This window comes from Nannospalax galili, unplaced genomic scaffold (assembly GCF_000622305.1).
Source record: "Nannospalax galili isolate Female #2095 unplaced genomic scaffold, S.galili_v1.0 scaffold151, whole genome shotgun sequence".
Lineage (NCBI taxonomy): Eukaryota > Metazoa > Chordata > Mammalia > Rodentia > Spalacidae > Nannospalax > Nannospalax galili.
Window position 1 is genome coordinate 1,337,460 of NW_008332087.1, and position 20,714 is coordinate 1,358,173.

Consider the following 20,714-nt stretch of genomic DNA (forward strand, 5'->3'; position numbering starts at 1 on the left):
TTTACAATATAAAAGGCCTACACAGTCTTTCTTTAAATATTTATATCACCTATAAATATAAATTAAGAATATGAAGAGACTTTTCATTAAATTAAATACAATTGGTTTGTAAATTTATGGAAATTTACAGAATTTTATACTTTACATAAGTAAATTAATCATGTAACCATGCTCAGCTCTCAAGATGGCAGTAGTTGAACAGTGATGACATTTACATATTTACCAGTTTGCACTAGTCCATGAGTATGAAGGAAAATGCTACTCTTGTGCATCTCTTACATGCAAGTTAGTTCACCCTACCCTGTCTTTCACATTTCAGAAATGTCATGTTTAAAACATGTATTCTACTTCTATAATTTTATTAAGTATTTTCTCATAAATGACTCCAAAGTAATGCCTAAAACTTTCATTCTCCATCACCATCTACAAGACAAGAAACTAGTAGTAATAAAATTCCTGTATAAAGAAAATGTAAATTAGCTAGCATTTCCCTAGATTTCAGAGGGGCTATTGTAGTATTTTTGAAAGATTAAATACCACTGTTTGTGTTAGTGTAGAAGTCTTTTCATGGCAGAGCAATAAGTAGACAAAAGTGGTGAATAGGAATCAGAGAAATCATCTCGGAAAACTCATATCATGCCTTTTAAGGTTAGACATGCTGGTGAGTCACACTAGATCTTAGGCTTGATGAATGGGGGACTCAAGTGTCATTGTATAAAATATTATTCCAAAAATTTTAAAGTACATATGAATGGTAGGGCTGTGGGCATGCTCAAGTATTTTAAAATATATTTAAGAGACAAAATAAAATAGATCAAGAGGAAAGTTTGCTGTTTCAGATGGCCAGATGATGATTTCAAACCAATTATAAATGGTGATATAGTAGCTAAATTCTTTCATCCAACATTGTAGTAACAGAAAGCACTAAATGTGTGGAGGGTTTTCTATTTCATATTTGGATAAAACTTACAAGTACAAGGTGTAGTGTTATAAAATTTAAGAAAAATGATTGCAAGTTATTTGCCTCCAAGGTTCCTTTGCATTATGATTTTGCTCCATCCATAAGAATGTAAAATCGACTTTATCCTTTAAATCTAAGGTGGCCTTGTAACTTGCTCCAACTGGATGCTACAGAAATGATGGTGTGTTGATACACGGCATAGCTTCAAGATTCCTTGCATGCTGGAATTCGTCCTAGGGGGACCCTACCAAAATGGTGGACAAGCCAAAGATGTATGGCTACATAAAGAGATGCGAGGCCCACCGCACAAACAGTCCAAGAATTAGAGCTGTGCAGAAGTAACTAACATCCAGCCATAGGCTACAGAAGAGGAGAGCCAAGAGCTTTTCAGCTTGAAGTACTAGTTTACAGATATGACAGATAAGTTAATGTTTATTGTATAAAGGCACTAAGTTCGGGGTGGCTTATTTTCTGCCAAAACTAACCTATACATGATTTAAGAGAGCCATATTGTTCTGGTTCATTTGGCTCCTCTTGGTAATATCAAATGAGTACCTACAACTGCCAATCATTACATGAGGCTCTATGGTGGCATGCCTATCCTTAAGTGGGTCGTTACTGAGTTGACATCACCTAGATAAGAATATGGAATCTAGAACCAGAAGGCCTAGACTGAAGTCTGACTGTTGTTTAGCCTATAATTTTTTTTTTAGATTTTTAGCATCTTATTTTTCTTCAATAAAATGTAAATAACACTATCACATTACTGGAATGTTATAAAGATTAAGTGAATTAACATTATCTTGCAATGAAAGAGAACGTTTATGGAAAAACTTCCATGTATAAGAACTAGGTGCCAAAGACAGAGGATGCTGAAAAGGCAGAGAAAGGAAGCAAACAGATACAGGGCCACAGAGGACAGTTTATGAGAGACTTAATGGCATAATCATATCTTGTATAGCAAGTCAGAAGAATCCCACACCCTGAGGTAGACAGAAAGGATTCATGTGCTAAGCTAGACTAAAACAGTTGGATGGTAAAGCTAGAATTTCTGAAAACAAACAACAAAACTATCAACATGCCAATCATTTAAGAGACAGTTTGAATAACTTGGGCATCATTGGCCCACATGAAAGCACCCAACTGACTGTCTTAATGCTTTATCCTGTATTGGGGTGGGAATGCATGCTCAGGTTACAAACAAGAAGCCGTATTCATATCAAGTTGGATCGTGGATGACAATTGGGTAAAACATGCAAAACAGGAAACTGGAAGAGTTTTATTCTTTGGCTGGATTTCCATACAGATCAAAGAATTATTTTTCAGAGGGCCATGAATAAACCATTTCTAGACAGTATACTGAGGCACCTTTTACTGTGGCATAATAAAAGAGCACAGACCCAGCTACTGCACTCACAGATCACTACTTTTTTATTTTAAAATATTTTATTTATATATATGAGTGGTTAGAAGGTGGGCATCCGATTTTTGGAACTGGAGTTATGAATGGTGGATAGCTGCCATGTGGGTACTGGGAGTTGGCTGCAAGGAGCAGCCCATCCTCTTAATCACTGAGCCATCTTTCCAGCATTATCTTCATATCCCGAGATGCATAGCATCCATGGCCTACAGCAGGTCACTCGCTGTGAAGTTTCCAGGCGATTACATTCAATTTCTACACAGGCTAAAGCTGACAGAGAAGAGGGGAAACATGGACAGCCTTTTTAACTCCATAGGACTCAGTTTCTAGTTCCTTTCATGCTCCACAGCTACTTTTGGGATCAGTCTGAGTCTCATCCTCAGCTGAATTCATATCACTGCTTACCTATCTCCTCTTCCCCATCCTGCATTCTGTCCCAATCTCACAATCCTAATAATGCTTCCCCAAATAACCACATGCATTTAAATCAACATTCCCAGCTTGGGAATCAGCTTAAGAAAAATAAGAAATGCTGTTTTCTGACCTTGCATCAGCAGCCTGTCAGAGAAGTTCAGAATGATTTACCAAAACATATTTGAATGATGACAAGATAATATACTAATTATGCGACTTCCTGGAGAAGAGATGGCACTTAACAAGACCACTCAAGAGAGGAGCAAAGTGTAATGCAAATGCAACCACATCACCTCCTTCCTGCCTACCTGGATGCCAAGCCCTACAGTATAGACCATATGTCTTCTCACTGCAGTAGGGAAGGCTGGGCCTGGAACTATCCTCAGTGGACCTTTTTCTTTGGTTCAAATGGTCAGCCCTCTTCTTGACTGGGACAATGAATTCTGAGAGATAATTCTGCCCATGAACAGATGTCTCCTGGGCAGGGTATTTCCTATTAAAACCTTAATGGCAGCAGGATGTCTGATCTTCTTTGATTTTGGGATGGAAATACTGTTCTCATTTATTAACCATGTATAAGTTCTAGAAGACAAACAGTAACAGACTGCTCAGGGGCAGCTTTACTCAAATAAGACAAGGTACCTCAATGTGGTGTGGTGGTACATGCTAGAATCCCAGCACTCAGAAGGCTCAGTCTGGAGGATAAAGAATTTGAGGCCAGGTAGGGCTACATAACAAACTCTGCCTTAAGAACAGAAGTCAAACAAATAAGCAAATGAAGAAAGCAGATGTGGTGGCATTCACCTCTTGTCACACTGGGGAAGTGGAGGCAGGAGGACCAGGAGTTCACGGTCATTCTAGGCTCAGAGTTGAGTTTGAGGTCTGCATGAACTGTAAGAGACTTCTTGAAAAAGAAAAGAAAAGAAAGAAGGAAGGAAAGAAGGAAGGAGGGAGGGAGGGATGGAGAGAAAAAAAGAAAAAGAAAGAAAGAAAGAAAGAAAGAAAGAAAGAAAGAAAGAAAGAAAGAAAGAAAGAAAGAAAGAAAGAAAAAAACAAAGTGAGAGAGCATCTAACTGAGGGAAGAGAGGGCCATCTTGTGATTCTGGGAAAATACTGCTCTCTGTAATGTACACAAGTGTTACTTGGAAAGTGTATTAAATTTTATATTACTGATCCCAGAGAACAAACAGCTATAGCCCAGCCCATAAAACTAGATCACATAGCACCATCCTGACCTGGAAAAATTAAAACAAACATTTATTCATAATTAGCACATTTAGTGCAAGAATCTGGTCAATAAACTTTGACCAGAAAAATCTGTATTTCTAATGTGCTAAACTCCTAAGTGATGCCATAATTAAAGGGACAAAGAACAACCAAAAATCCTTTCCCAAAGCTGGGTTTCTGTTACTCCTCTAGGTCCCTTTGCATAGAGGATTGATTGGGGGTGGGCGACTATAGATGTGCTAGTTAAGTAAGGAGTCTCTGAAGAGGTGACATTTGTGTTGAAACGTGCAGGACCTGAAAAAACAAGCTATGCTCTTGGGGTCGGGGGAGCATTTCAGGGCACATAAACATTTCCATAATTCCCCTCATGAAATGGATTCTTTCCTTTGCTCTTGTGATAAAGACTGTATTTCTTCCTCTGTGTATAATATTTCTTTAAGTATCTTCTGCAGTGATGGTCCAGTGACCTTACTTTGTCTTTATCTTGAAATATCCTTATTTCTCCATAAATATGGAAAAGATCTCTGTGCTAGATATAGCACTCTGGGTTGGCAGTTGTTTACTTTTAGGGCTTGAACTATATCATTCCATTATTCCTTGCTTCGAGGGTTATTGATGGAAGATCTGCTGTTATTATGATGTGTCTGTCTTTGAAGGTGAATTTCTGTTTTTCTCCTGCCACCTTTAATGCTGTTTCTTTGCTCTGTAGTTTTTACAACTTGTAAAACACTGTAGTTTTTATAACATATGTTATGTAGAGGTTCTTTTCTAATCATGTCTTCTGGGGGTTTTAAATGCCTTTTGTGTTTGAAAGTATATTTCTTCCTCTAGGTTTGGGAAATTGCCTACTTTAATTTTATTAGCTAGTGTCTGCTCCTGTATCGCTTGTCTCAGCTCTTTATTCTCTCTCATGGATTCTTAGTTTGGTCAATTGATCTCATCTTAGAGTTCTTCCATATTGCAGTCCTGTTCATTTACTTTTCCCCTTATTGATGTTTCAATATAGCATGTCATCAACTTGTCCTCTGTCTCTGACATCCTTATATAAAAAGATTTATTTATTTTCATTGTGTGTGTATGAGTGCTTTCCCTACACCCCCCCACACACATATATGCCACATGCATGCCTGTTGCTCACAGAGGCCAGAAAAGAACATGGAACTAGAATTAGAAATCATTGTTAGCTGACTTGTGGGTGCTGGGAACTGAACCCAGGTCCTCCACAAGAACAGCCACTGTTCTTGGCGGCTCGGCCATTCCTTCAACCTCCATCCATGATGTTCTGTCTTCTGATCGGTTGAGTCTATTAGTGATATTTTTCACTGTGTCTTTATGCAATTTATTGAGTTTTTCATCCCCAAATATTTGTTTTTCCTCAACGTCTCAACTGTCTTGTTCCATTTTTCCTCCGTGTTGCTGACGTTTCATCTCTTGCTGATTTTCTCGCCCTCCACTCACTTTTTCTTCTATGTTGCTGACTTTTCTTTCCAGGTCTTGGATTTAATTAATTTGTTTGTACATATCTTCTTTCACATAATTGATCATTTGAAACAAAAAACTTTGGAAATATTCGTCTGGAATTTTACATTTTTCAGTATCTTTGAGTTTGGTCCTTGAGTTCTGTCTTTTGGGAGAATCATTTTATCTTTCCTTTTCATGTACTTTGCATTTCTGGATTGCAATTTGAGCATTTGTTGGCTTATATAATTGTTCTAGATTTGCTGTGGAATGGAAAGTGTTCTTATGGAGCAGCCTGTACTGCTGTGTGTGTGTGTGTGTGTGTGTGTGTGTGTGTGTCTGTGTCTGTGTCTGTGTGTTAGTGTAGGTGTGCACTGGTGTAGATACGGATGCATATGCATGTGGAGGGTAGAGGGCAAGTGAGTGTCTTTCTTTACTCAACATTGACTTTCATTTTGAGACAGGGACTCTCACTGAACCTGAAGCTCACTGCTTCGGCTATGCTGGCTGGCCAAAGAGCATCAGGGTTTTCCTGTCTCTGGCACACCCCACCTCCAGCTATGGGGTACTAGGTACCTGCTGTCACACCAGGCTTTTGCCTTTGTATTCAGGATCCAAACTCAGGTCCTCATGCTTGCCTGGGAGGCACTTCACCTGCTGAGCCATCTCTGCAGCTCTGGAGCATCTTGTTCTTGAAGGCTTAATCCTTAAGAGCACTGGGTGATGAGAAAACAAACTATTTTTGAAAGTTTTTTCTGTGCTGCCTCTCCAAACTAGAAACTTCAGGCTCAGGCTACGTTCATCTTGCTTATTGGAGTCAGGCTTCCTCACCTCCCCACACCCTTTGCTGTTTTCTGGTATTCTTTAAGTCTTCTGTGTATTTACAAAGCTCTTCTAATTTGCTCTTTGGAACAGGCTTTTTTTCCCCTCCTTATTCCGATTGAGACCTTCACTGGCTCATACAGTGGCAACCTCTAGTTTCTCTCCTGACCTGAAATTTCTGGGATGCCTTTCTAACTCCCAAGGTGTATGACATAGCAAACAAGTAGTTGGTCTAAGCCGAGAGTGAAGGAAGTTGAAAAACAAGATACAGTTTTAGGAATCACCATAATCTGGAGGAGTGGAATGACACATAGGGAAGAACAGTGCCACCCATGGAGTGATCAGGAACCTGGGAGTAAGGTGCAGCAAAAATAAAATGTAAGACTCATTCAGGAGATGGAAATTAAATACTGCCTTTTTATCATTACACACCAAATACATGCATCAAATTATCATACTGCGTCCCATAAATTTACTTAACTAAAATAATAAAATGCATTTTAAGAGATATAGCAAAGAGATATGGCATGATGAAAATGTCCATAGCTAAAACTCAATTCACCTTCCTGTATGTTAAGAAAATGAGTCCTAACAATGATTCAACAAAAGAATAAAGACAGGTGAAAGATTTTTCATAAAAACAAAACACATCAATTCTAAGTTTGTATATATTTATAGTTTAAACCCTGCATTTCTGTTATCTATTGACACAGGAATACAGAAGAGCTGGTATTTTAAAACCATGGCTTCCAGGTCTCCAAAAATATGTGAATGGTCAAAGATTTAATTATCTTCCCAAAATAAAGTGATACACTTTAGAAAACAGTTAAATATTAAATGGTGATATTTCATTTTAAAAGGATGCCAAGCAAGAGGCAGAGACAGGCAGCATGGAGACCAGCCTGGTGTATACAGTGAATCCCAGGCCAGCTGGGGTTATAGAGAGGACCAGTATCCAAAGGGAAAAAAATAGAATAAAATAAAGGAAGAGGAGGAAAGGGTGGGTTGGAGGACTAAGATGAGTCTAAGGTGAGATGGTCCAGTGGCTGCTCTTGCAGAACACTTGAGGTTGGTTTCCAACACCCATATTATGGCTAATGACTGTCCTTAATTTCAGTTCCAGGGAATTCTATGTCCTATTTTTGCCTCTGTGGACATTGAACACAGATGTTGTACTTATGTGCACGCAGAAAAAAAACACTCCTGCATATATACACATAAAATGAATAGTAAATTAATTTTTAAAAATTCTAAAGAAGGATGTCAGGGCATGCTCATCATGATAGGATTGGGACAAGAACATATAACTGAATAAAAAATGAATATTCTGGAATTCTTATCACATGGATCTCTCTGTTTATTCCCCAAAGTTATCATTATTTTATAGCTCAAAATTTAAAGGATTTGTAGGTCAGTAATTCATATGGCTATATAGCAAAAAAATCCACTATGTATTTTTTCCACTTCTTTGCCTAATGGTAGTAAAGCAAAAACAAACAAACAAACAAACAAACAGAGAACTACACATAAGAATCCCACAGCCCTTAAGAATACAATCTGGTCTTGAATCAAAATAGGTATTAAGAAAAATAAATTGCAGCTAGAATTAATATTTGCAGTTCACACAATGGGAAACTGGCTCTTGGCTGAGCCCCAGGCTAGCCTCAGCCTACCGCACTCTTCCTTGATTCCTGGGTTCTCCACTTATACAACATCCAATGAACTTCTGGCTTCTTAACTGCAGCCTAAGAAGCCTTCTTCACACACCACAAAGCACTGTCTCCTTGTAGCACCCCGACTCTTCCCAAAATCTGGTGTCTAGATTTTCCCAAGGTTTACTTTATACTAGAGATCGCATCTTGTCTTTAACCACACCCCCACCTTTTCTGCAATGAACAAAGAGGAAGACAATGTCCAATCACCCAACCTAAAGAGAGTGTTGAGGCTCCTGTTTTCTCCTTTTGTGTCCCAGTGTTCCTCCCTTCACTCTGAGCCCATTGTATAGGTTGTCACAAGCTAGCACGTATTTATGGACTATTTTTGACAGAAAAGATGTTGTTCTAGTATAGCTTCAATTGCTGTGACAAAACACTGACCAGTAATACCAACTTGGGGAGGAAAGGGTTTACTTGACTTACATCTCCCAGGTTCATCACTGAGGGAACCCGAGATAGAAACTCAGGGCAGGAAGTCATGGAGGAACTGGTTTGCTTCTTGGCCCCTGCTCAACCTGCTTTCTTATATAATACAAATCAACTTGTCCAGGGGAGGTACCACCCATTGTGGGGTGGGCCCTCCCACCCACATGACTCAACAATCAATAAAATGCCTCACAGACATGGCCACAGGTCAGTCCAATGGAGGCAATACCCCCATTGAGACTCCCTCAATCAGGTGTGTCAAGTTGACAACTAATGCTCTCCAGCACAGATGTGGGATAGAGACCTGGAAGAGGAAATAAAATCTGTCAGGAGACTGAGAGTGAAAAGAGAATGGAGAAAGGGTAGAGGGCCGCTCGTGCTAGAGGTGCTTTGAGATAGACTATCCCTGGCAGGTTGTGCATGGAAAGTGCTTCTATCTTTGAGTGGGAAGGCATGATCCACTCTGCCAGAGTGAACTCCGGGAAAGAGTCTTCTATCTATCCTAAGAGTGAGCTACAAGGAGTCTTCCATCTGTCCTAAGCTGTTTCTTGTAAAGAGGAGTGGAAAGCCACAAGAACGAACAGGAATTCAGAGGGACTTGATGCTCATCTGCATTTAATATCCCGAGTGAAAAACAGGGGCATGTGCTGCGAATATTAATACAAAGAAAATGTTGGAGCAGCAGCTTCAGGTCCCCGTTTACATGCTTTATCTCGTGCTCAGTCAGCATTTCCCTGAAACATCTGCGCTTAGTATTTATAAGATTATAAGTTTCTTAAAGATTTTGAAGATATCATAAGAAAGCGCTCAAGAAAAAAGCCCGTGTGGTTGAGCACAGAGCTGTTAAGGACAGATGTGTCTCACAAGAGGTTTGTCCATGGAAGGCACATTTAGGTAGAGATAAATTGCCATATAATCAATGGTTAATGTTTGTTAATCCTTCTACCCCTTAACATGGTGTTTCTTGTCTACAGCAAGAATGTTTCTGTAATGCACTGCTATACTCCCTTGTTCCTCTAATACCTGAGGGGATGTTTGGAAAAAATGGATCTTATTTTAAGATAAGGGTTTATGAACCAAGGGTTGTGAGGCATAGAGGCAGTGCTCTGTAATATGTAAGACTTGGACACATACTAAGCAAGTAATGCTGTAGGAAGCTGTCAAGCTATGCTGTGGGGCTCCCAGGAAGAAGGACCTCAACTGCAGGAGCTACCAGTGTTTGATCACTGTGACACAACCCTCTATCGGACAGTCTGACTTCTCATATCTCTGGGGACTGCTATTCCCTTCCCAGCCTTCATTTTCGGCTTCCCCTTCTTTGCCTGTTTTTTCCATGTCTTGTAAATTTCTTTTCTTTTTTGTAAAGTGAAAATAGCAATGGCGATCTCTTGTGGTTCATAGGGGACTCATATGCATAATTAATTGAAAATGTTTTGTAAACTGTAAAATGAAATGTCTTGGTAGGTTGCTGTTGTTTTTAGCAGCCTTTGATGGCAAGGAAGAGTGTGAGCCAAGTTCAGAAGTCAACTGGGAGGCAGAAATGGAGCTGGCGCCAAGGAGTTCCATATAAGAGGAGCAGTGACTTAGATGGAAATCATAAAGAGAGGCACAGTTTTCTACATGTATGTGCTGAAAATTCTCCAATAGGAAAACAGAGATCTCTGCCTCTTCTCCAAGAAAGTCTTTTATCCTTTAGCAATATTGCACCCACCAGACAAATCTTTACTTACTATAGGATTTGTGTATGTTTCCAAAAAGACAAGTAGAAATTTGGCAGTTTGCTTATTTTCTCTTTCTCTCCAGTCAAGCTGAATTGATGCAAGAATAAAAATAGCAAAACCTGAGTCATATGATTCAGCTTTCCATGCTGAGCAAGTTAACTCTGAAATGGCAGCTGAGCACATTATGCTGTATGTAGAGGCTAGAATAAGGCAGTGTACATTTTAGGATTATTTGGCTTTCTGATTATCTTTCAAACAGCAATCTCAGAGATGGGTAACCTCATGGATTGAGTCTCTGTGGAATTGGTCTATCCAAACACTTTTATCGAAGGTACTTTGTTATATGACTTTTATTGAGATGACACTTGTTCACCTCAGATAGGACATCAATGACAAACCAAGGAAACAATTCCACCCAAATCTAGTTCAGTGCACCAGTGAGTTCATTATAAAAATATGTGGATGGGGTTGCTTACAGAAGCATGGATGTTAGATTTAGAAGATGGGAAAAAGGAAGGAGTTTAAAGTGTAGAAATAAGAGTCAGAGCCAGACCTGCAACAGGTAAGGAATGTGGTGCCTGAAGCAGGCAACCCAGCAAAGAGCTGATAGAAGCTTTTCCTCAAGGAATGATTATCTGCACTCTGAACGGGAGCAGACTGGTCTTATATAGGAACTCTGCTGCACATAGCCAGGGGGAGTTAACTCCGTGCCAGGGTCTGGCATCCTTGAGTGTCTCTTTTCTCAGACAGGTGAGTGAATTATCTATAGCACTAAAAGAGGCAGGTAGGCTCCACAGTCTCTCTCAGTCCAGGGAGTGATCAGTTGGTAAGGCTTGAGCAAGGCCAGGTTGCTAATTTAGGGCTAGTTAGACACTTTAAGGGATAATGGCTTTCCCTAATGAGGCTTGTAGCTCTTCTGCAATTCACATATTCTATCATTCCAGACTCTGGGGGCATAAAAAAAGAAGAGCGCCGGGCTTGGTGGCGCATGCCTTTAATCCTAGCACTCTAGAGGCAGAGGCAGGAGGATCTCTGTGAGTTTAAAGCCAGTCTGGTCTATATAGTGAGTTCCAGGACAGCTGGGGCTACAGGGAGACCCTGTCTCAAAAAGACCAAAAAGAAGAAGAAGAAGAAGAAGAAGAATGAGGAGGAGGAGGAGGAGGAGGAGGAGGAGAGGAAGAAGAAAGAGGAGGAAGAGGAGGAGGGGGAGGAGGAGGAAGGAGAGAGGGAGAGAGGAAGAAGAAGAAAGAGGAGGAAGAGGAGGAGGGGGAGGAGGAGGAGGAGAAGGAGGAAGAGGAGGAGAGACCTGGATCATGAACACCTTGTCTGTTTGTTTGTTTTTTGACTGTCTCATCTAGTTCAGGGAAGTAAAAGGCTAGTTTTTGAGTTAAATTATTTTGTTATGGGTAAAGGCAAACACAAAAAGTAACATATAATACAGAGAAACATAAAAGGACATTTTTTGGTAGTTACAGGGAACTCTAATACTTGTCTGTATTTATTTACTCCAAGACTGTGACTGGATGTGTAGTACAAATCAGAGACTTGGAAGTGGAGATAAGGGAAGGGGTATATAATCAAGACACATTGGATGAGATTCAGGGCTGGAGAGATAGTTTAGTGGGTAAGAGCATTGGCTGCTCTTGCAAAGGACCTGGGTTCAATTCCCAGCAACCACATGGTGGCTAACAACCATCAGTAACTCCAGTTCCAAGGGATCCAACACCCTCTTCTGACCTTTGCAGGCACTGCATAACATGTATTCATTCACAGCAGGCAATACATTAATAACACATGAAATAAAAATAATAATAAAACATTTAAAAAGAAATTCTTGAATCAATTACAAATTTTTAAAAATCCATTTTTGGGAAATTAAATAGAAGCTGAATTAACAAGGGATCCCACCCTCTTCTGACCTTTGCAGGCACTGCATAACATGTATTCATTCACAGCAGGCAATACATTAATAACACATGAAATAAAAATAATAATAAAACATTTAAAAAGAAATTCTTGAATCAATTACAAATTTTTAAAAATCCATTTTTGGGAAATTAAATAGAAGCTGAATTAAAAAGGAATTGTGAAAAACATTTTATGAACCAAGGGTAGCATGGGGGCTATTTAGTATGGTGTATAATTCTTTGCGTGGGCTTCTACTATACATTTTTGCTTGTTCCTGATGGGAAAAAGTCTTATTTTCCATTTATTTAACCTAACCTATATTTCCCCTTAGCATCTTTGGCCTTGTACTAGAGCTGTTCATTTTCCACATCAATCTTCACACAAGGAAGTATAGGTTATAATACACCTTGGGAACGTATGACTGTTATGTCTTATTTCCACATGGAGACGTGAATGATTATTGTAATTATGCTTCAGGTCCTGGAAGAAATTGGCTGTGTCTACAAAGATTCAGCAAGGTGGAAATTCTTAACAATATGATTTGTATAAGCTCTCTGGGATAATATTCTTGGGGCTGGATTACCTGAATTATTTGCCTTTAATATGCTTCCTCATTCAGTCTACAAATATTTATTGAGTTCTTACTACATGGTAGAGATGGTGTCAACAGTGAAATACAGCAGTGAGTCGACAAATGTAGTCTCAGTTTCACGGCACTGATATAGTAGCTATCTGCCATCTGGGAGGGTTAATGACTCAGTCCTCTTTAAATACCCAACTGAACAGAGCAACAAATGAATCACCTAAGAAGGAAATATTCTCATCAAAATCAAGTCTTCAGTATTGCTTCCTACAGTTATAAAGATCAGTACCCATAAAGCACATCTTCAGCATTGGTCTTATTCTTTGACTTTATGCACCCTGCCTACAGCACCTCCATGAAAGAGCACAGGGTCTAGAGAATGAACATATACAGTAAATTCTGGGAAACTGGCCAATAGATGATTGCCTGGCACATAATTATACTAGATTTATTCTACATTTTATAGGCCCCACTAGATTTTTGCCTTTGAGGTATCTCTGTATGAAATAGTTACTATCCAAAGTATAGCCTTAATGACTTTAAACAAAGCACAATACTTCCAATTAAAAGTTAATTTAGCTCATCGTGTGTGTGTATGTGTGTGTGTGTGTTTGCATGTGTTTACACAAGGTGTGTGTGTGTGTGTTAGTTCAAGGAAGGTTAAGTGACTTACTCCAGATCACAAACCTGGTTGAAGAATGGAGCTGAAACATCAAACCCAGTTCCACTTTCTTTCTAGATGCTGCATTGTCACAGCCCAACCTATTCAATGGTGGTTTAATCTGCCTCTTAGTATGGACTTCTAGGAACTACTACAGTGTATTGTCAAATACTAAATATTTTGTGTAAATATTTGCCATCCATTACATGCCAGATGTGTCTCTTCTACTTTGGTAAAACAATGACATTTCATATTTTGTTTTTTAGTAATTGACTATAAAATTTCTAGGACAGTCATTGGGGTGCTTACTAAAATCAAAATATATCTAGTTCAATTGTGTGCCAGGAGATTTACTGGGCGGTTTCTATGAACTTAATGCACCCCTTCATTCTCCACTCTCCATACTGTTCCATGGAGGTGCCACAGGCAAATGACAGGAAGGAAAATGATAAAACCAGCATTAGTTTAGTATTACTATGCTTTAGAACTCATGACAATTGCCTCTGTACATGTGTATAATTAATACAAGAACTCTGTAAGGTTCCTATTTTCTAAATGAGGAAACATAAGGTCAATGAAGGCAAAACAAAGCCCCCACATCCATCCTCCCTTCTGGCCGACTCCTGTTAAGTTTGCTTACTAACCTGTCAGAGGCAGGTTCCAAGCACAGGTAAGAATAAGAAAGGATATGGTTGCATTTTAAGGCAGATATAAAAGATTTCCCAATTACATATAACTTCGATTTAACCTTTTTCATCTCATTTCTAAAAATATGTGTGACTCATATTGCATATAGAGTGAAACAATGAGGTTGAAATCAAACCTTTAAAACTGGTTCATTTGTGCCCCATTCAAGATGCAGCTAACTGTGTCCATTGTTTGTAATTGTAGACACAGCTCTTTCTAGGCTTCAGAGGGAACCTGATCAGAGCTACCAAGGCTTCTGTGCATCTCAAGTCCCATTCATTGGTTTAAGGTTTGAAGGCTAACATTCACTAAAGACCTTCAGAGGGTTTTACTGAGGTGTTTGTGTATGACTGTAAAGTATACTCTGGTGAGTCTCTCTAACCAAACAGTAGAATACAACAGACTAGAACATGCCAGAGCAAAGTGGTCATGAAAATTGTAGAATGTGGGACTGGAGAGATGGCTCAGCAGTTACGAGTACCAACTGCTCTTTCAGAGGTCCCAGATTGGATTCCCAGCTCCCACATGGCAGCTAACAACTGTTTTTAACTCATTCCAGGAGATCCAATGCTTTCTTCTGACCTCTGGGGACATTGCATGCATGACATGAGTGCATTTATATACATGCAGGCAATACACTCATACACATAAATTTTTAAAAATAATGAAATATTTTAGAAAATTGTATAATGTAATAGAATTCTAAGAGAATGCTTCTTGTGATGATGGTAGTTATTTCATGCAGAAGAGACGGCTGTACAGCATCATCTTATTAAAAGGACATGGAACTTAACAACTTCAGCTGTGCCTGATTACTAAACATTGTCACAATTGGGCTTGCTAACAGTTGGGCTCCTTCAGTAAAGGAGGGGCAAGCAGGGTCATGGACCCTCACCCGAGTATCCAGCCACTCTTCCCAGCCAACGGTATGTAATTTGGTCCTAATCACACATGGTCTCCTGGATTTGGGGAGGGCTAAAGTATACAATCTAGGGAAGGCTAGGAAGAGAAGACTTGACCCATGCTGGGTAAAGGCTTTCCAGTGTGCATACCCTCAGGTCGTTCATACACCTCAGCAACCCTTCAGTTATCTTGAAATCATTGTGAGGGAACTGACACTGATTTTAACCACTCCAACAGCTATCAAAAATGTCTGAAAGCAAACCCTGAATACTCTCGAGTTCAGCCTTGGCAGACAAAAGAAAAATGAGTAGGAACCCAATAGAAGGATGCTTTTGGAAGCCCCTGTCAAGAAATTCCAATGGACTCTCATATGAACATTTGAAAATTGCCCCGTTCTGACTTTTTTCTAGTTCCCTGTCTAGAACTTGTAATGCTCTTGCCTTTACTTCTCCTTCACATCTCCTATTCATCAGTCAAGGACTTTCTTTCCCCACATACAGATAAGAGTTATGCAATTTGGGAGTCTTTTAGATAGATTCACTGAAGGGGGCCCCAGTTGCTTCACCCTGCATCCCCGTTCAGCATGGAAGAAGCCAGAGCAGTCTGCATCCTGATTCCCTACTTGCAAGATGGGTAACCTCTTAAGAGCATGGTGTGACAAGAATAGGAGATAAGTTTTTCCTCGTTTTTCTTTTGTCTTCCATGGCTGGACTAGTTGGCTGGGAAGAGTGACTGGATACTCAGGTAAGGGTCCAGTCACCCTGCATGGCACTCCTTTAATGAATGAGCTCAACCATTAGCTAACCCAATTGTGACTATGTTTAGTGATCAGGCTCAGCCGAAGTCATGATGATGAATATTTCATTTATTTATTTATTTATTTATTTATTTATATGAGTATATTGCCGGCATGTAGTTAAGTGCACCTGTGTTGTGCAATGCCCTTAGAGGACGGAAAGCTGGGCTATGGGAGACAGACTCAGAAAAAATCAATTTATGTTCTCCCTCATATGTGGCTCCTAGCACCAAATCCTTTTAAATTCTAGGTTCTTTTAATAAGATGATGCTATACAGCAGTCCCTTCTGCATAAAATAACTACCATCGTCACAAATTTGGTTGAACCTGATAACTAAACATAGTTACAATTGGGCTTGTTGACAGATGTGCTCATTCATTAAAGGAGCGCCAAACAGGGTCACTGGACCCTCACCTGAGTATCCAGCCACCCTTCCCAGCCAACTAGTCCAGCCTTGGAAGACAAAAGAAAAATGAGGAAGAACTTGGTAGAGGGATGCTTTTGGAAGCCCTTGTCAAGAAACTCCAATAGACTTTCATATGAACATTTGAAAATTGCCCTGTTCTGATTTATTTTATTTTTAACTCTGTGTGTGTGTGTGTACACATTCGTATGTGTGGGTTCCCATGGAGGCCATGGTTCCCATGGAGGCCAGAAGAGGGCATCAAATTCCCTGGAACTGGAATTACAGGAGGTTGTGAGCCACCCTACGGTATGGGTACTGGAAACCGAACTCAGGTTTTCCAATCCTGTGTCCCTGTGCAGCATGGAAGAAGCCAGAGCTGTCTGTGTCCCTTTTCCCTATTGATAATTTGGGTAACCCCTTCAGAGGATGGTGTGATAAGAATAGGAGGTAGGAATTGGCTAGGCAGTTACGGTAAAAAGAGCCCAAAGAAATACAGCCAGTTTCTTGGCTAAAAGTCAAAATGTCCTTGGGCCTGTTAATAACATGCTCTGTTCCAAAGGCCAAAAATGTCAAAAGTATTTGGGAGCATGTATCTAATTCTTAAAAGATTTTAGGGTTACTTCTTCAGAGGGGGGAATGTGAGAATAGCCAAAAGCCCCATAAAATAAATAAATAAATGTAAATAAATGAATCAATGAATGAATGAAGAGTACATGAAGTTATCAGAAAAAAGTGATACGGAGATAGGAATTGGCTAGGCAGTTAGGGTAAAAAGACCCCAAAGAAAAGTAGCCAGTTTTTTGGCTAAAACTCACAATGTCCTTGGGCCTCTTAGCAACATATTCCATGCCAAAGGCCAAAACCATCAAAAGCATTTGGAAGCTTTTATCTAATCCTTAAAAGATTTTAGGCTTACCTCTTCAGAGGGGAGAATGTTAGAATAGCCAAAAGCCCCATAAAAAATGAAAAGAAGAAGGAGTACATTAAGTTATCAGAAAAAAAGAGATGGGGAGATATGGGAGGGGCCAGAGAGGAGGGAGTGGGCATGAATTTGATCAAAACATCTTATATGCATGTATGAAATTCTCCATAAGTTAATTTTTTTTTAAAAAAAAGAGAATTCTTCTCAAAGTATTATTCAAATAAGACCCACAACATCAGCATCACCTGGTTGGGGGAAGGGATTTAAAAATGTAGAAAGGTATGTTCTAACACAGCTTGATTTCCAAGAGTACGAAAGAGAAATCTGTTTTTAAAAGCTCACTGGATGATTCTGATTGCTTGCTAAAGCTGAGGAGTCCTGATTTAAATTATCAACAGCTGCTGGAGCTGCAATCTCAGTGTCAGCTTCTATGACTGACACTGCCACCATATTGCCTTCACACAACAGCACAGAAAAACCAGGAAGAGCCTTAGAGAAGCAATAAAAAGATATGGAAGCAAAACTGACCCATAGATCCAGTGACTCCCAGAGTCTCAGGACTCAACTTTCTAAACCCTCAAGCTGCAAAGCTTAGATACTTCAATATTTATTTCTGCAATGTCAAATGTATTTATTTCATTTATGTCTCCAATGTCAAATTATGTACATTACATTACAAAACAAATTCTAAATATCCAAAATATTAAAAAAGCATAGAAAGGACACAGCAGTTCTCAAATGTCATATCTCAAAAGGGTGCCTATAAGTTTGATTTTTACAAACTTGTAATTTTTCACTAATAACACACAGTAGACCCTAGAGTTCCAAATAATCCATAAAATCCCTGGTGTACCAACCACCCTGGAAAACTATACTGCACACAATTCATACCCAGCTTTGTGAACAAAATACTCAGGGTTCTACTTTGTGCTCTGTTCAACCACACACCAGGTACAGGGACTCCAAGTCCAGCAAGAGAAAATAACCCAGTAACTCTGTACAGAACGGCAGGAGCAAGTAAGCAGGCTCAGACTGGGAGCAGTGCTGGGGATAGTTGGTCTCCAGCCACTGAATGTTTCCTTTGGAAGACCCTATTTCATTCCTCAATATACATCTATCACCATTGCTGTGACTAAAGGTATCTCTATGCTTACGTCTTCATGAATCAAACAAAACATTACAGGCTTTCCTCTTTTTTTCCTGTTTCCCTGAACTCAACTTCTCTATTCATGTGCCCAAAATGCAGGTGATGATGGTACAGCATACCTGAGACCCATCAGATATTAAGGTTCTTAGCATGTTGCTTACTAGGAGGAATTAGAACTTCACATCTGTATGAAGTGAATAATTCCTCAAGGTTTAAAAGTTGTTGTGGCTCTCTAGGCAATTGCAATAGTGTTTTTATTGTAGATAGTAACTGAGCCAAATGGCAATCTCTAATGTGTTATGGTGTTCACTTTTCACAGTGGTGACACAAGCAAGGGGTGATCATCTCCTCCTCATCTTTGCTCTTATTTTTTCTTAAATTCCACCAAGAAAACAGGTTATTGGGGCGATATTAAACAGTTATCTTTAAGTAATCAAAAGAGGCTGATGTTTCTGATTTGAATCTATTTCTGGTGCTACTCCTTGAATCTACTCTTGCCGCTGATGGCAATCATATAATGGCAGGAGAAAACATGAAAGTGGATATTTATTATGTATCTGCACCATGTAAGGCACTAGATGCTTTGACTTCCCAATCCTTAGTTTGACAGTTAGCATTTAAAGACCTAAGGAAGGTGTCATTGACCCCAAATGCCTATGGAAGGCAATGGAGAAGCCTATTGGCAAAGCTGGTTGCCCAGGGTCATTTAGGTAGTACGCACTAAGGCTATTTTGACACAGATTTGTGTGTCTAGTATGTATTTCACCATGACCTCCCTATTCTGGTGCCCTCATCAGAAGCACTCTGCTAGATGAATGATGGGGTCACTTAGGAATTGAACCTTGAATTAACAAGTTGTCATTAAGGGAAGTTGGAATTTTTTTTTTTTTTTTTTTTTTTGGTCAGTAAAAGGTAGAAAACTGAGAAGAGAAATTAAGTGGTAGACCAAAAGTTGAAAAAAAAATTTATTGTCTTTCACCTAGGCCAATCTATGTCATTTATATCATAGAATAAGAAGCTAACCACAACTCTGCTGGCAACCCATGAGCTCTCTGGTAAACAAGGATCATGCGAAACAACATCACAAAAAGATTCCTCTGCAAGATCACATAGAAAAGTGGGGATCAAAACACCTTATATGCATGTATTTAATTCTTAATAAATTATTTATTAAAAAAAGAAAAGTGGGGATGCTATTCCAAGAGTTTAACGAATTGTAGTCAAGTAAGTGTGCTGTCATAGGTGGTACAGTAGGATCCTGTGAACCTGTGCCTGCCACTGTGAATCAACCTCTCGAGGAATTGTGTCCTAAATCACATTATACAGAAAGAGCTGGCCCTGACAGTATAAATTGGACAAAACTATGTTAAAGAAAAGGTTCTGAAAGTGACTGATTTTTCCTTTCTACCCACAGTCCTGAAGACCCTGCCAAAAGATAAAATGAGATTTTGTAATCCACTCTTCTTGATCTATAAATGAAATAGAGATGTTAAACTCAGGGTCAGCATGTTTGCTCGTTTTGCAGAAAGGACTCACATATTCACCCTTTTTTCTGGAGTGGATATGAGAATGGGCTCCCATGACACAACTCTTTTGTAACAATCCAAGTGTCTCCAATTTGCAGAATTGCAATAGATACAAAGAATTACTGTAGCCTTTGTTTTGACCTTCGCCTAAACAAAATAAAACCAGAAACAGGAGAAAATTGAAAAAAAAAATGGGTTGGATTTCTACATCCAGGATACATGAACAAATGGCCTTTCCAAAGCTACTAGAAAAAAAAACAAAATTTTTAAAAAATGGTTTGAGCTTTTTCATGTTATCTCAAGTTATGTGGGGCTTCTCAGTCTAAACCTAATTTCTTCCTAGTATAAAAGAGTTAAAGAAACTTATGATGACATAGATATAATATACACATTTCTTTTCCAGGGTTTCCTTACCTGACGCTTACATTTTTGAAGTCATAAAATCATCACTTTCTGATTTAAGATATAATGGCATTGTAAATATAGAGTTGAATGTAAAATGTAAATTATTTCTTCACCCTGAAGTAATAAAATACCAATGCTATAATCCCTTAGGAGCTACTTCAGTTAATAATTTGTACTGATGTTTAGTGTTTATAAACAATACTTTTGTTAACTTTTATTTTAATATAATATCTGGATCATAATGCATTTTATTGTGTGTCTTGAATTCAATTTTCTATGTATGACTTGCTCTTTTCATGTTGCTAAGTAATACACTTTCTCAAAAATGATTAAGTTAACATTTTCTATATATTCAGAGAAACTTACAGTCTGAAGCCAGGTTCCTTATGAAAAAATGGCATTCTGCTGACAACAATCAAGATGCAGACAGACCTTTAGAGATTAGCTCTTCTCCTATAAGAAATATTTAATTAATTGGGGCTCTGACCTCCATCTGTGTGGCCACTGTGATCTCAGCAGACCACCGAGACTGCCTGTTTCCCACCTCCCTCTGGTACAGGGCCTGAGAATTCAGCAGACTAACTGAGAGCTCCAAAATCCCCCCC